At 45.0% G+C, this 17802-nt stretch overlaps 1 long non-coding RNA gene across 2 annotated transcripts in view; it reads right to left on the bottom strand.

Annotated features, from left to right (window-relative positions):
- Window positions 1-17477, bottom strand: part of LOC119459524 (uncharacterized) — a 160995-nt gene extending 143518 nt beyond the window's left edge. For both annotated transcript variants that reach the window (XR_007467851.1, XR_005193660.2), the window contains exons 1-3: window positions 17350-17477; window positions 12846-12933; window positions 1149-1319 (exon numbers count right to left, since the gene is read on the bottom strand). This is a non-coding gene — a long non-coding RNA (uncharacterized LOC119459524). The remainder of the gene's footprint in view (window positions 1-1148; window positions 1320-12845; window positions 12934-17349) is intronic.
- Between the last annotated feature and the right edge of the window lie 325 nt (window positions 17478-17802).

Raw genomic sequence — 17802 nt, 5'->3', positions numbered from 1 at the left:
TCTGTCTGTGTCTGTATACGTATGTCTGTCTGTGTATGTCTGTATAAGTCTGTCTGTCCGTCCGTCTGTCTGTCTGTCTGTCTGTCTGTCTGTCTGTCTGTCTGTCTGTCTGTCTGTCTGCCTGTCTGCCTAAGTATGTCTGTCTGTGTATATCTGTCTGTCTGCCTGTCTGTCTGTCTGTCTAAGTATGTCTGTCTGTGTATGTCTGTATACATCTGTCTACGTCTGTCTGTCTGTGTCTGTCTAAGTATGTCTGTCTGTGTATGTCTGTAGACGTCTGCCTACGTCTGTCTGTCTGTCCGTCCGTCGGTCCGTCTGTCTGTCTGTCTGTACGCCAGGTATAGCTAACACTGCAGTGCCAGAACAAACGTTATTAGCATTATACTTTGCCTTCATTCACAGTCACATTAATCACGGCATTGTTTCCTGGCGAAATGCATATTACTGTCTTGTCTCGTCTACTCAGCACTTACATAATCAAACAATGCGCATTATTACTAACTGCGGTTTTTTCGCGAGTGCTAATCTGTTACTTCGTGAATACAACATCCTTCTTGTGACGAGCTTGTTCAAATATCTTACAAGTATGTTCTATAAATTACTTAATAAACAGCTTTCATACGAATTCATTCATTCCACTTATCTCATTAATAATAACAATACCAGGTTCGCACGTAACTACAATTTTCTACTGCCTAAGGTTAATTCTAATTATGGAAAATGATATCGTCATTCACTGCCATAAAACTATGGAATGCTTTGCCTAACACCAATAAATATTCATCCTTTCATGTATTCAATCATGCCCTTGAGCATGTTTACTTGTATTACTAAGATTACATCAATAATCACGCGATCTTTGCCATTTTTATGTATTGACAACATTTTTATGCACTATAGGATTGTATACTAACAATTGTTTTCTTTAATGTTACTATGTTGTATATTATGCAATTGTTTTTGTTTGGTTTGCGTAACTTGCTTAACTTTCGTTCGTTTTTTCAATGTCATTATTATCCGAGGGTCCCATTGCAGTCTTTGACTTTGGGACCCTCGTCTCTATATTATCTGTCACCCATTCACTGTATTTATAGAATAATAAGCTGAAATTGAAAACCACGTGTAGTAATTAGCGTTTACGTACTTACCGCAGTCCCTGTAGGGCACGCAGTGGGCGTCCCACCTCTGGAATGTTCCTTTCACGCATGCACACCTTTTCCTCATTCCGGTGCATGGCCATCGCTCAACCCCTGGACACAAGTCTCCGGGGACGCCAACGTGTTTATCACAATGGACTTTGTGCTCGTTGTGTTTGCATGCTGAAATGATGCGAAAGGAATAAATCTTTATATGGCGGCGTATCTTCTTTAATATATGATGGTAGCCTTGGAAAACAAATTACTAAAGGACCCAATCTCCTACAAACGTAATTAACATATTAAGGCAGCAGCGGCTAAGAAATAACAAGAAGTAAAACCCACAGAGGCGGGAAAGCATAGTCAAGCGCCAAGTCACGAGTATCCACTGCATGTTTAATGAGCGGGTAAGAATAAGGGGATCTGAGGTACTCAATCTTTTCTTGGTCGTAACTATTTATTTTCCTTTACGTGATTCTTTCTACTCTTCAATGAAGCATAACAATTCTTTTCCGTGTACCTTCGCTCTATTCTTTCTGTTCCTTTGTTTGTTTAAAACTGGCACCACACTATGCGAAGTCAGAGCAAACGATATACCTGCCACGGATGAAAATCCACTGATGTAAGACCGTAGAGGCTTGGGCTAGTCGGTACATACTCGATAGGGGAACAGCGCAAAAAAAAACCGACAAGAAGACAAGAAGGGAGACACAAACCATCGCTGACTGACGAGCTAAGTACATCCAATGATGTACTTAGCGCAAATTGCAAGCAGGCACGTCTTGTGCAGTACGTACACGCAAAGCTATGCCAGTACACTAGAAAGGAAGACCGCACAGAAATAAAAGTCGCAGTTTCGACCGAAAGGAGAAGCACTGATTACGATAGCAAATTAGTGGAAAGCTATACGAAGTAACGATAGTAGTTTTATTGCTCGTATAAGCTTGTAAACATAGTCATACTAACTCAATGAACAAGCGTGGTGTCATGCGCGCACAAACAGACATGAACACGTCACATTCTATGACCGCGTAAACTACTTGGCAAAACGCTGGAGTGAGGAAGCGCAGCGGCGAGAGAATGGGTGACCCGTAAAGCGAGCCATGGCGGGGAATTGTGGGGTGCGCCGTTTGCTAGCACCTTCCGGTTCGACGGACGGCGCGGCGGCATCGGCGGCATGCCCGGCGCACGTGTTTTTCTACGCGGTTTCAACTGTCAGTCACGTGAAGCTTTCCGTCCGCTTTTTCGACCAGCAATGTCGTACGATTCATGCATCGAATTTCTAGGTTTCAATTCACTCAAGGCGCGATGATGACGAGCCAAGAAAGGCAAGAATACGCTTTTTTTCACAAACGAACCCTGGTTTTCATTAAGGCAGTCTTTTTTTTCTTTTTCTATTTTGTTTTGCCAGGTTTAGCTCTGCGACATTTGCCGCTGCTTGGACTGCTCTGCCTGTGGGTCAGTCCAGAAGATGAAAAAGCTATCTTTATCTGATAATTTATCAAACTTAGAAAATCGGGTGCTGATGCAATCGCTATAAGTAGCCTGGTAAGTACTGCCCTGTGATCGTCGCTGCATTTAGAAAATGATGTGCTAAAAATGTTTGAAAACTGCGCGCTCTCAGCGGCATTTCTTGGTCGAAACTCGAGGTTCATTTCAAGCGGTGCGTATATTTAGAAGTTTTCGCTTTTTTGTTATCAAGATGGGGAAATGACCTTATCGCCGACATATTACGGCTGCGCATCATCTCTGTCTGTGTTGAAGGAACTAAGGTGGGCTAGTTGGTTACGAGTATTACATATGTATCTCGCTGTGTCCCGTTTAAATTTGCGCCGTAAAACCATGTTTCATAATATCTCTATATGTGCATGCGAGTACAGAAATAGTTACTGTTGCCAGAGTTAGTGTTAGAGAAAGAAATATCTTGGGGAATCATCCCGTGTCGGCCCTTACACAGCTCATCGCCGCCTGATAAGTGGCACTGTATACGTTCATTTTCTTTTTGTTCACGGATGGTCTCTGCCTTGTTACAGTTTTGGAAGTGGCAGCCATGCCTCTGATGATTGTGCACAGCTGACTCAGCAAGGGATGCTGCAAGGCAGTAGTTACATGAGTTTACCTTTAACGCTTCAATTTGAGCAGCCAACGGCTGAACAGCCGACCATGGTTTTGCTAGGCACCTGCAACCGGGTAATCCTCGAATGTGACAAAGCCGGACTGCTAGCGCATCAATAGGCTTCAACGGCGAAGCGGTGGCGCTGCTCGCTGTTTCCGGTTCCTCAAACCGGAAACAGCGAGCAGACGGCGCATCCTAGAATCCCGCGCTCTTTTACGAGTCACCTATTGAGCTTCGTGCTGCGTCTCGCAACAACGTACACTAAGCCGCGAAAACACAGCGCACGGCGGACTGTGTCCCCGACGCGGCATTCTTTCAAGCTACAGCGGCGCACGCCCGCCCGCCCGGGTAGCAAAGCTTCTGGGGGAGGATAGGGACGGGGGGGGGGGGGGGGGGCGTTCTACGCCGCGCGCGCCCGTGCAGGCCGCTGTATCAGGAAAGCCATCTGTGGAGGGCCGCAGTCCGCCCTGTGCTGTGTTTTCGCGGCCAACCAGAGTAACCCCCCCCCTCCCTACCCTCCTCAGGTACGTTGCGCGCGATGGAAGACGGCGCACTTCCTTCCCGCTTCCCTCCCTTGCGCGAGCGAGATTGAGCCGCGATTTCCGGCTATCCCTCACACGCTTTCACTCGCACATACAGCATACGGCGCGCGGCGACGATTTTACCACCTTCGGACTTTAAACGGAACCTCACGGCGACGGCGACGGTATAACTGCTCCTGGAGTGCCCATATAATGGCTATCGCAATAAAATCCCTTTGCTAAATTTACTACCATGTGTTGGAGAAATAAAGAAAACTCAGTCAAACTCACAAAATATATGTTTAACCCAAGGCTCACCAGGGGGTCAGACCCACTGACATCATACCTAGCAAGGCTCGCTAGAGGTCAAACTCACCGAAAGCAGAATGAGCCTCACTCACTGGTACTCAGACTCACTGCATGGTCGGTGTGAATCATAGTGAGTTTGAGCGGACGACTCATGTGTCATGTTCATTGAACTACAGTTACTAAAGCAAGTCGGTGACGGTATACTCAATCAATCAATCAATCTTTATTATTTCAACAATAAGGGAATACAATTCAAATGAATATGCAGAAGGAGGTCCCATGGTTACGAACCGCAGGCGGGACCTCCTATGTTAATAGATTAGAAGACTAACAAAGCGAATATATAATAACAATTTCAAAATGTTACTCGTAACAAAGACAACGTGGAATATTTCAGTGATTACATAGAAAAACGTAATGAAAAACAGAGAGTAAAGAGAGTTAATGGAAAGCATCAGTTATACATTGAATAAAAACATTTTTAGCTTTCGCCTAAATACATGAATAGGCATTACTTTCTTGAGTACAGATGGGAGTGAGTTCCACAATTAAATGGATGAGAAAACAATGCTCATTTTTCCATAATTCGTACGTATTCTCGGTAGTAGAAGGTTATCATGGATCGCAAATCTAGTCATCTTTGTGTTAGATAACATGACGGAAGGGAAAATATCGATTATGAGCATGCGATGAAAAACCTTGAAAAACAAAACACACATACTGTAAATATATAGTTCAGAGATAGGTAGTATGTTAAGCTGGACGAAAATAGAATGTGATGGCGTCAGTCGAGTAGCGGAGGTAATAAGTCGCACGGCTTGCTTTTGCAGTACCTTCAGAGGCCAGATGTGAACTGAATATGAACTGCCCCATGATGTAATACAATAAGTTAGATGACTGTGTATGAATGCATAATACAGAGCTTTAAGAGTGCTTATGCTAAAAGCACTTTCTTGATTTTAATAATGCCCTAATGCCATATGAAATCTTTTTACAAATGGAATTGATATGTTGGTGAAATTTCAAATGAGTGTCAACTATAACTCCTAAAAATTATGTGTGATCACTTAACGGAATGGCGAAAGTGTTGACATAGAGGCACGGAATTGATAGCAGTTTTTTGTTGGAAGTATGGAAAAGCATGAAACTAGTTTTGGATGAATTAATCAATGGTCTATTAGAGTTGCACCATTCTTCGAGAGAGGTTAAGTCAGCTTGAAGGTTAGATACGAGAGTCGCGGAATCAGAATGATGGGAAAAGATAGTCGTGTCATCAGCGTAAAGTAAACAGGAAGAAAAGTTAGTGGCAAAGGGGCAAATCGTTAATATATATCAAAAATAATAAGGGACCTAAAATCGAACCCTGTGGAACGCCTCTATTAATAGTATTAGTACTAGACGTGTAGTTATGGATAGAAACGGTCTGAAACCTATTAAGAAGGAAGCTTTGTAATAGGATCAGTGCAGGACCAGTTATCCCATAGTACTCTAATTTACAAAAAGGAATTGAATGGTCAATGGTGTCAAATGCCTTTGAAAAGTCAACAAAAATGGATCCCGCGATGTTAGAATTGTCAATGAATGATCTAATTTTGTCAGTGAAACATGCAATTGCTGTATCAGTGGAAAGGCCAGTCCTAAAGCCAAACTGACATGAAGGTAGTAGGTTATATTAGCTGAAATATTTAGTTAGCCTTACTTCGATTAGTTTTTCCAGGATTTTATCGAGGAAAGGAAGCACAGATATGGGCCTGCAATTGTCGATGTTAAGTGGATCACCCTTCTTAAATACAGGCACTACCTTTGCCACTTTAAATTTTTCGGGAAAGACACCAGTTTTGAAACAGTGGTTAAAAATGTGGCTAAGAACAGGGGCAACAAAAGAACTTACAGATTTAATATGTTTTGAGTGAACGTTGTCTAAGCCAGGTCCAGTAGCTTTTAATCCTTAAATAACTGAACAAGCTTCCGAGGCACAAGTAGGAAAAATAAAAAGAGATTGGGAAGTGCGAAAATAAGAAAAACGATGAAGGCTTCTTGATTAGATTGCTGTGATCATTGGTCCCTGTATCACGGAGTTAAGAGTGGGATCAAACCCTCAGTAGGCCTGCTGTGACCGTGAGGCCAGTCGTCTATTCGCCTTGCCAGACTCGCAGATTTATGCTACACGAGCGCGTAAGACCCCATACGCGCTGACTGCATAGAATAGCCACATTCCCTCAGAGTCTAATCAGGTGAACGTTCCGTCGCGAATAGGGAGGTCATGGGTGCATTTCCGAACTGCAGTGGCTATATACGGTGCAAGTGGAATGCAAACAGTTCCTGAATTGAGATTTCGGTACGCGGAAGAAAACAGTTCTGTATGATTGTGACTCTTTTGTACTACAAAGCCACTTTATGCAGTCGAAAACTGCTGCCTGCCATCCTTCACCTTCCGTATTCAGTTTTGCCGATAATCGTCCGAGGTCGTCTTCCCCACAGTTTGTACCGTGTTCCTTAGGTGCACAATTTGTCTGTTATTATTCTGAAACACGTTCACAACTAATGGTTATTTGGAGCCCATTGGAGACAAGTTTAGTTATCTACGAAAGCGGCATACCTGTTATCTGTTGTTGCATATATCTATGCACGGTCTATCGCACGACTATAAGTGCTTCGTTATCGCACTTTCGTACGAGTCGCTCAAATATATGACACCAACCGCAGCCGCGGAGGTCCTCTCAGAGGAATAATCACATGTGGAATCTGCTTAGAGTGGCTCAGAATGCGGAACGGATATTTGCGTGCACCGATATCCATGATCCTGGCTAATTCCAGCAAATAGCACATACCACAGTGCCTGGGAGAGGCCAAAAACCGAATATTAGAGAAAAATTATGCAAGTGTATCGAGGATAAACGATGAGAGATGTAAATAAATTTGTAAGTGATATGAGACTGGAACTTTAAGGAAAGTTCCTTTTTTTCTTTCGTAATTATCGTTCGTACCTTTACTATACCGTGTGTTTCAGCGAACACAGGTTGCCTGTAGCAGATAGCACAATTCTAGTTCATGAGCTGGTCTACTCGAAGAGGCGGACATTACTTGGACAGAAAATTGAAATGAATATTCGACTAATTAACAAAAATTCACTCAATAAGTTTTTCACTAATTACCATATGGCCCATATGTCAATTTACAAATTCTCGTTGTGGAGTTCGCAAGGCTCATCCACTTGGAAGGAATTCTCAGGATGACACCAGTTTCACAGATATTAATTCCTGAACTTTGCTGAGAAATGCCTGGGCGTTCCACTTACTTTCTGAACAAAACGTTGTTTTATGCATTGAAGCACAAAAGTAACCTGCACAACTTGCCTCATTCCGTTTTATCGACAAAAGAGTGAATATCATAAAACCAGGGTTTAGTGGGCTGTGTTCCTTGGAAAATCATAATTTATCCCCAGATGCGCAGCGGACGTTTTTTAATTGAGCCAATGCGTGCCTAAAGGACAGTTTTAGGCGCCTATATAGACCATAAATTACACGTTTAGTGCCTCTTATGGCACCTAAATTTCAATTCGATTAATTTTTATTAACGTTTGAAAGTTTAAAAGTTTATTTAACATAAGTTAACTATAGAATTAAAAAGTACACACTTTTGGGACCCAACAAATTTGTTAAAGGGTCCCTACCGACTGTTATAAAGGAGAAAGCACTTCTATGGCAGCTGTTATTTTATACTCAGAAATCACATAAAACAAAACCCGCTGAAATAACTAAAATTAAAGAAAATCAAAAAGCAAAAAAGAAAATGCAGTAGTACAGACATATTTGACACATAAGTAATAAATTTTTCGAACCATTTTCTTCCTCACATCGTCAAAAATTATCAGCAGAGGAAAAGCAAAAGGGAGGATGTCTGCAAGCATGCGCAGTGCTATGCATTGTCAATAAGTGAGTGTTTTAAATGTTCTTAGAGTGGTTAGGTTACTATCAAGTCTATTCCAAATTGAGGTGTCTGTAAAGTGCAGTGTGGAGTGACCGTAATTAGTATTTACCTTAGGTAATAAAAAACGAAAGCGCGATACGTTCCCAACAGTGCGAAGTGAGGGGCGAAGCGAGACTGTTGTCAAGGCTAGTTTTTCATTGACTATTTGATACACGACGGAGGCGATGTTGTATGTTGCCAAATCGTAAATGTTGAGGATGTTCAGGGTTTAAAATAAATATTGACTCTTAATATGCATATTGTGGGGTGCTATAATGCGAAGAGCTCTTTTTTGAAGTGTGAAGACCGGTGACCAATGAATTTTGTAAGTGCAACCCCAGACTGTTATGCAGTAATTGAGGTGAGAGTGAACAAATGCGTAGTAACGGTTGATAAGTATCTCGGGAGGGAAATAGTTTCGGCATTTAGACAGCACATGCAAGCCGTATGAAGTCTTATGAACTACAGAGCGTGCATGAAGACGGAATTTTAAATGGTTATCGATAATAATACCAAGAAATTTTGTCTCGCTAGATTGTTTTATAGGATGGTTATTGTAAATGACATCTGAATGAATAGTCGTTTTCTTTCTAAAACAGTATGTTTAGCGCCTAAACATCCAGTCTCTTGTGATGAGTCCGCCAGGCATCCGAACCAGATTACAAGAGGGATGATGAGACTGCAGAATCGCCTGCAGAATACACTGCGTCAGCGGGACACCATTAGTGTCTCGCTGTAGTGACGGTGAAGAACACAGTAACAGAAAACTGTGCATCACAGAAAAAAAAATTCTTCATTGGACAAACTTGTGCGTCAAGTGAAATTCAAGCACATTAAAGGTGACATTCAAAAACCAAGTAGCAATCAAAGCACAACGATCACGACGAGCACAATCGGCGATCGTGGAAACCCTGATCTGCGGGTCAAGTGCGTCGGCTTTTATACACGACTTTTCGAAGGTTCTAGCGTAATCGCTAGTGCTCATACACCTCCCAGAAAGTATAACACTACTCGAGTCGCGCCTACGATCGGATCATACGAAGTTCGGCGTGAACATGTGCAACCGATAGAATGAACGATAAGATTCGAGTAAGTTCCAAATAATACCGACTCGTCTTGCGCTCAGCGATAACATTAAGTTAGCAAGTGAAATGCAGTGCCTGTAAAAAGGATAAATAAGTCAATGCTCCCTTCTAAAGAGCATCGTCCCGATGCTACAAATACGAGAGTAAAAAATTGAATAAACTAAAGCACCCGTTGTAACGAAAAATAACAAAGAAAGAAAGTCCCAGGTTCGTTAGCGCTGGAAGAATGGCTTAAGGCGCGCAACATGGACTACTTCAGGACGCCAACGGCGCCGCTGTGATTGCGTGATGACGTGAGGCACGACTTCATAGTCCACTGCGCCAATACGTCAGATGGCCTTGTACGGTCCGAGATAGCGTCGGAAAAGTTTCTCATTAAGTCCTCGCGTATTGGCTCCAAACTCAAACGTGGTCGCCGTGCTGGTAATCCCCGTAGTGTCATGGAAGACTGCATTGCCGGCTCTCCGTCCTCTGCTAGTTCTTGATACGCAGGCGAGCGAACTGTCGAGCTACTTCGGCGCGTTGGAGATAGGCGGCGATGTCGAGGTTGTCTTCGTCAGTGACGTGCGGTAGCATCGCCTTCGAGCGTCGTCGCCAGGTTTCTTCCGTAAACCAGCTTCAACGGCGTCACGTGCGTTGTTTCTAGCACCGCCACGTTGTAAGCGAAGGTTACGTATGAAAGGATGGCATCTCACGTCTCGTATTCGACGTCGACTTGTATTGCCAACATGAGCGCGAGGGTCTTGTTTAGCCTCTCCGTACGACCATTCGTCTGCGGGTGGCATACAGTTGTCCTTCTGCGGCTTGTCTGGCTGTGTTCCATAATCGCTTGGGGGAGCTCCGCTGTAAAAGCCGTCCTCGATCGATGATGACACTTCCGGGGCACCATGCCCTAGCAGGCTATTCTCGAGAAAGAATTTTGCCACTTTGGTCGCACTTGCTTTAGGCAGCGCTTTTGTTTCGGCGTAGCGGGTAAGGTACTCGGTCGCCAGGACGATACAATTGTTACCGGGTGTTGACGTTGGAAATGGCCCCAATAAGTCTTATTGAGATTTGTTGGAATGGTCGACAAGGAGGTTCAATTCGCTGTAGCAATCCTGCTGGACTTGTTGCAGGTGTCTTGCGCCACTGACAGTCTCGGCACGCCTTGACATAACAAGCGACGTCGGCAGTCAAGCATGGCTAATAGTATTTCTCCTGTATCCTTGCGAGCGTACAGGAAAACCTAAGGCGCTCCGCTGTCCGATCATCTTGCAGAGCGTATAGGACTTCTGGCCGCAGTGCTGCGGGCACAACAAGATAGTTTGCGTAGACTGGAGAGAATAAGTTCTTCACGACGACGTGATTCTATCGCGAAAACTACGACAATCCTCACGTAAACACCCTCGATACAAAATCGGTCTGGTCTTCCATGTACTCAGAAAGTCTTTTTAGTTCCGGGTTTGCTCGCAGCTATTCGGCGAACACGTCGAAGCTTATGGTCCACTGGAAGATCTCCTCGTCTTGGTCGTCTTGCAGCGATGGGTCAATGAGCACGCGAGAAAGGCAGTCAGCATCACAGTGTTTTCGTCCGGGCTTGTAGACCACGGTGGCGTCGAATTCTTGCATCTCAGGCTCCACCGTGCTAGGCGCCCTGAAGGGTCCTTTAAATTTACCAGCCACTAAATACCATGCGTGGTAGTTTCTCACGACTTTAAAAGATCAACTGTACAGATAAGGTCGAAATTTTGCGGTAGCCCAAATGACGGCAAGACATTCTTTTTCCATGGTAGAATAATTGGCTTCGGCTTTCGATAGGTGAGCGGCTAGCGTAAGCTATCACTTTTTCTGGCCCGTCTTTCACTTGGACTAGCACGGCACGATGCCTACACTACTTGCGTCGGTGTGAATTTCCGTATCGGCGTTTTTGTTGCAGTGGGCGAGCATGGGTGGTGACTGCAGGCATTGTTTAAGCTCTGCGAATGCATCGGCTTTCGGAGCTTGCCACTTCTACTCGACGTCTCATTTTGTGAGATGGGTTATTGGCTCGGCGATGCGTAAAAAGTCCCTGACGAAGTGCCTATAATAAGTACACAGGCTAAGGAGTCTGCGCCCTCCCGTCTTGACGCTGGGCTGTGTGAAGTTAGTGATGGCAGGTGTCCACTGTGGATCAAGATGGACTCTATATTTGACCATGACGTGGCGCAGAAACAGGAGCTCATCGCAAGCAAAGCGTCACTTTTTCGGCTTCAGAGTGAGCCTTGATGATTTGGTGGCATCTAGTACTGGCCCAAGCTGCCTAAGGTGATCAGTCAAAATTCCCAGCAATGACGACGACGTCATCAAAGTAGACGAAAGAGGTCTGCACTTCAGCCCTGCGAACACCGTGTCCATCACATGCTGGAACGCTGCAGGCGCCGAGCTCAGCCCGAATGGCATGACCTTCAACTCAGTAGTGACAGTCCGCCGTGATGAAGGCAGGTGTCCTCGCGATCCCTCTCGTCGATCCTCTATTTGGCAGTAGCCAGCCTTCAGATCCATCGATGAGAAGTACTTAGAGTTGCAAAGACGGTCCAATGCGTCGTCTAACCGTGGGCGGCGGTATACGCTCTTCTTTGTGGTCTTGTTCAGCCTACGATAATCGACATACAACCACAGGGTTCCGTCCTTCTCTTCAACAAGACTAAAGGAGAAGTCAAAGGGCTGTTCCATGTCTGGATGATTTTTTTTCACATGACATTTCATGGACTTGTTGCGTTATGGTTTCTCGTTCCCGGTTGTAACTCGGTATTGGCTCTGACAGAGTAGCCGAAAAGAATTAAATTATGGGGTTTTACGTGCCAGAACCACCATCTGATATTGAGGCACATCGTAGTGGGGGACACTGGATTAACTTGGGCTGCCTGAGTTTCTTTAACGTGCAGCTTTCAACGGGTGTTTTCGGATTTCGCCCCCATCGAAACACGGTCCCCGTGGCCGGGATACAATCTCGTGACCTCGTGCTTAGCAGCCCAACACCATAGCCACTAAGCAACCACGGTGGGCTGACGGAGTGGCCGAGCGCTTTCTTCGGCTACTATGCGGTGCTTATCAATTAGTGTTTGTAGAACCCTCGATGACGCCGAAAAGCATTGTTTGTATCGTCGGAGAAGACCCTTGAGCTGTTGCTGCGTACGCATGGCAGAGTTAGATTTAGGTCGAAGGTTTGTTCTCCAACTATGGTCGTCAAGGTAGATGCGACAGATTCCGAGGTGATAAACGCATTGCTGGTATTCCACAATTTCCTCGGTGTAAGCGATCGTCGAGCCCTTGTTGAGGTGTTTGTGTTCCTGGCTGAAGTTTTTCAGCGTTACTTTCGCTTTTCGTTCGTGCAGTCAAGCGATTCCTCTTGCGACGTAAATTTCACGGTCGAGCAGTAGATGTTGGTCGTCCTCGAAGACGCCTTCTACGTCTGCGCGTGTTTCTAGCGCCGACGGAAATTATGATACTGGAGCGAAGCGGGATGCGAACTTGATCTTCGAGCTAGAGCAGTGCGCGGGCCTGATTTTTCGGCCCGAGCCCGGCCCAGGCCCAATTTATGAAGTCCGAGTTCAGCTCGAGCCCGTGATGCCAAGCCTGGGCCCAACCCGGGCCCGCGTTACTTAGTAATGTGCCACTACAATTGATGAATTATTCGGAAATAAACTCGTAAGAAATGCATATTTGGCCCTAGTACAAAAATAGCACTCACCTTGAACAATGCGCCATTCGCCACACATTAAAAGGAAGATGACGCTTGCTTGACTGAATGTGCCCATGCTTGTTTCAGAATATGATAGCTGTTGAAATACGAAAGGCAAAAATGTGGACATGCTCGGAACAGTGACATATCCTAAAACTGTATGTTACAAACATGCAAGGAATTTCAGATCACGAGTAATTAGGAGAGCCTATAGACGCGTCTCATCACAAGAAAAGGCCGTGAAGAGCTTTACTGCGCTTTTTTCTATCGACTGGCTCGTTCAGATCTATGATGTAGACGTCCTAATGTATTTTTTTTCTTCGTTTTCCTTATTTTCAGCTCTCTTTCTTTTAACCCTCCTTTTCGACCCAAATTAACTTTTCACCAGTGCAGGACAGCATGTCAAAAATTCTCACCTGGTTAACTTCGCTACCTTTTCACCCTTTCAAAAAAATTAAATTATGGGGTTTTACGTGCCAAAACCACGATCTGATTATGAGGCACGCCGTAGTGGGGGACTCCGGAAATTTGGACCACCTGGGGTTCTTTAACATGCACCTAAATCTACGTACACGGGTGTTTTCGCATTTCGCCCCATCAAAATGCGACCGCCGTGGCCGGGATTCGATCCCGCGACTTCGTGCTCAGCAGCCCCACACCATAGCCACGGAGCAACCACGGCGGGTTTTCCACCCTTTCAATTTCTATGTTGACAACACTCGTTGTTGGGCGAATTGGTTTATTATAATTAATCATTCAAAGGCTGCGAAAAAAGACAGAAAAAGTTGGCGATTGTACTGATGCTCTACTTGCAAATGATTTATTTTGGTAAGGACTAAAAGAACATTCATTATTTGCACGGGCGCTGAAAAAAAATGGCACAAGAGTAAAACATTCTTTCTCAGAGCTAATAAATTCATGAAATAAGAATTTCGAGTACCTATTCTAGCCTTTTTTCAAGTTGAGAGACGAGTCATTAACGCAATGGCCGCAACCTCCCTGCATGGCAAAAAAAAAAAACTCCGACGTCTTATGTGCGACGATGTAATTAATATGTAAGTTAATACAATCAAAAGCCACTACAGCGCCAGCGCTGTTCTTGCGCTATGTTCAAGCCTTACTGCCTAGTGTAGCGAATTCGCGACGTACTGGCAAAAATGTTAACTCCACATTAACGCACAGAAGTTACGCGCTAGTTTTAGTCTTTGCGTGCCCTCAATTGACGGCTCCACGGTGGCTTTCCGTGGTTTTGTAATGATGCACGATATGACAATGGTCGTCAAATAAAATAGGTTTTTGTTCTCGTGCTGCTCAACATTCCTAATTATCAGTATAAACCCTCTGTAGTGCGGATTTATCCATCGAATGACTCGATTTTCCCTTGGTATAGCGAATTCACTGCACTGTGAAATTGCGCCTTTTTTCGTACTCAAGCAGTAAAGTGGGAATGCATCGCGTGGCGAGCAGATAAATAGAATTGGAACCCGATTGAGCAGCGCTAGTGACATGAGGAGAGCAGGGTGACCTTGACACCTGTTTCTGTGACAATAGTGGTCCTTTGAATCCTTACTTTCACAGATTCTGCTTCAATCCAACATTCAGGATGTCGCTGCGTATGACACTTGCGTGCTTCTATTTTTGAGCGTTGCTGCATGGCTTGGAGAAGGGCTTCAACTAATTACAAGTTTCATCGTAAGGTTCGTAACAGCGCAACACAAGACGCGGAGAACAGGAAAGAAAAACAACAACACAGTGCTGTGTTGTTCTAAAGCGAAGCTTTATATGGCTGAACGAAATCGCCTGTCCACAGCAAACTATCGTCATCAGCATTGGTTCGCGCGTCGTCGTCTTCCGCAGCTGGCTCGTTGGCTCGGGCTCGTGCTTGGCACGCGCTCGTCCCACTGCTCCCGCGTTCGTCGTCGTCGTCTGCTTTCACAGCTGGCTGCGTTACAGCTAATCATTCCAGCGTAGAATTTCACTTCTCTTCTGTCGTCGTAATGGGGAGGCCGCGTTTACGGGGGTATAAGCCATTGCTTAAAGGGGTATGAGCCATTCATTGTCTTACGTTACGGACAGATCTAATTTTAAAGCAATTTAATTTTGAAGAATCGCAAGCGGCAATGGCGGGCGAATGCTGCCAACCAGGCGGCCGAGCAAACCCGAGACATCGAACGCAAGCGACAGCGGCGGACGGCGGCCATACCGTCAGTGACGTCGTTCTCGCCGTCGCAGCCGAACGTATGTGTAACCTCATTAAGAAACACAAAGACGTAACCCATAATTGAGATATACTTTAATGAACTGCCGGGATTAACCCAGTGATAAACACCGGGTCCTCTAGTTTCTGCTTCGCTAGTTAAATATCAAAATCATTGCCCGCTTGGGCAATGATTTTTCCGCTCATTGCGCCATTTGACGCTTTCGCATTAAAAAGACCGTGGGCTTCGGTCAGCATCTTTCGTTTGACCCACCAGCGTCCTTCGACAGTTTCCTTTCTGGTTTGATGTTCACCGCCCGCAGCTGCTCAGCAGGAACGCTAATATGGTTGCGCACAACGCACGTGGCATTAGTGGAAGCCAGAACGCTGACCTGACTCCGGCAGACTGAGCGTAGCATGACGATGCGCCCACCTCGCTTTGTCAGTTTTGAGTGAGTGAGATAACTTTATTTGGAATCCGGCGATTGGGAGGCCCGGGCCTGGGGCCGCCTAGATGGCCACTGGGAGCTATTGCTCCCGCGCTGCCTCAATGGCTCGCTCAACAGCCCAAAGTCGGTCTTAGAGTTTTGAGCTGAGCAGCGCGGCTGACCACTGCGCCCGTAGATTTTCCGGGGAGACTGTCATTTTATCTTGATATATTTTACATCCCCACAACATGTGTTGAAGGTTGGCTGTAGCAGACTTGCATAGATTGCATATACCGTGGAAGAAGAGATCTGGAGAGATCTGTCAGTTTTGGAGCCAACGGTTTTCGCGTGCGTTAATTTGCGCTCTTCAGACGAGCTGAATGCGTAGTGTTCGTATTTTGTAAAACGCCCACAATTTTCTAATCGACACAGTAGCTTATTCGCACTTCTTTATTCAATGTGAAAATGCATATAAATGTTATGTGGCGCCCAAAGCTTCCAATTTCAAAATTTGCACGCAACTTGGACCAGGCTTATTGGCCGCGAGAAAGAACATCGTTCATATTGGATGTGAGGCTACGGGTGGATAGAGCCTTATTTTCTTCGGCCACCTCTTGTATAATGTCCTGTAGCACTTGGAAATTACATGCTAAAAAAATTTTGCGTAGCTTGCACTGGAGGCACAATGCTAAAGAGACAGCGGAACTGATGGGCACCTGGCTAGTCCTGGCTTTTGGGCTAGGCTAAGCACTACCATGTCATCCCCAGCAACTTCCAGAATTTATTGATAATTGACGATTATCGATTAGCCATTGATTGGCAATCGATTGGCTATAGCAAGGCATTGGCCACGTATAAGGGCTAGGCTAAGCAGTACCAAGTCAACCCCAGAATTTTCTGGAATTTTCCGGATTAGCAATTCATTGGCTATCGAGTGGTTATCGATAACTGTCTAAGCTTAAGTAGTCCCAACCATGCTTAGCTAGACTTAGCCAGGCTCAGCTTCACTAGTTCACAGGGGTATGTGCTATTATGCTTGAATCCTTTCTGCACTACCGCCAGGATCGGCCCAGAATTTTCGTCGGCGACGGACGGACTAACGGCCGCGTTAAACAGCTCCGCTGTTAAAACGGTGCCTTCCCGTAGAAACTGCGCCTATTTCCAGTACGTGATTGTTACGGGCACTTGTGATCATGTGCCTAATTTCTCGTTATGCGCAAACATGTTCGGTTACAGAGCCGCGGCTTCACGTTCATTCTTTCAAAAACGTCATAACGCTCTTCAGCTAGCGGCTCGACCATACAGGGCCATAACGTGCCCTGGTAGACCGAGCCCGGGCTGCCACAAAACCACAGGGGTGTCGGAATAGTAACCACTCCTAGACTTTGTACGGGGCGGGCCCTTCAGGCTCGTCCCAAACTCTCTCCTTCTACATAGCCACAATATTTTTTTTCACTCACTCACTCACTCTTCTGAGCCTCAAAGCTCATACCCACAGATCACAGAACCTGTGATTATGTTTCGTTCCCATCATTACCGCCGTCATCACCGGTGTTTTCCTATTTTTGTTAGACTGAATGCCAGAAATTCAAGTGTAAATTAGAGGGTAGCTGCATCAGAGCGATGGTATCTCGTAAAAATTTTATTATACATCGTGATGTGCCAAAAACTCATCAGACTAATTTATGCTCACTTGCAGAAATTTCATAATTTGGCCGAGACCGACTGAGATTAAGTTGACCGAGACCGACTGAAACATGGATATTCCATGCAGTCTTAAGTACATTGTCACCAACAGTATCGAACATCTCAGTGGAGTCCTTTCTAAACACCCATTGTCAATGATACGAAAATTTGAGATTTCAATTTGAAGAGAACAGCAACTCACCCTGTGTGCACCAGCCACATGCACACACAAGAACAATCCTCTGATATTGGCCCAAATCAATCTGCTCGGCCAGGCTCCTGATGACTCAGCATTAACGAGAATCGGGCGCTACATTAGGTAGGAGCATATATATAGGGATGAAAGTGTACCGTTATGGAATCGGTGATTTTTGAGACATACATATATATTGCAGCTCTCACCGAACACCATGGAAAAAAATAAAACTTCTTTGTCAACTCGGCATCCGATCTGACAGTTCTAAATATCATGTTTTAAGTCACAGCGCCTGTCTGTCTTTGTCATTTCTTCGTGCACCTTGCGTGACACTGCTACAGCAAGCTAACCCACTAGTCCTTTGTATAAAATGTTACAATATATACTTGTTGCGGATGAACTTAGCGCGTTCTTTTGTCCGTGGTAACGACATTTCACTAATTTAATGCTTACTAGCTG

Source organism: Dermacentor silvarum, chromosome 7 (genome assembly GCF_013339745.2).
Source record: "Dermacentor silvarum isolate Dsil-2018 chromosome 7, BIME_Dsil_1.4, whole genome shotgun sequence".
NCBI lineage: Eukaryota > Metazoa > Arthropoda > Arachnida > Ixodida > Ixodidae > Dermacentor > Dermacentor silvarum.
Note: the sequence above shows the minus strand (reverse complement) of the source record. Positions and strands in the feature narration are given on the sequence as shown.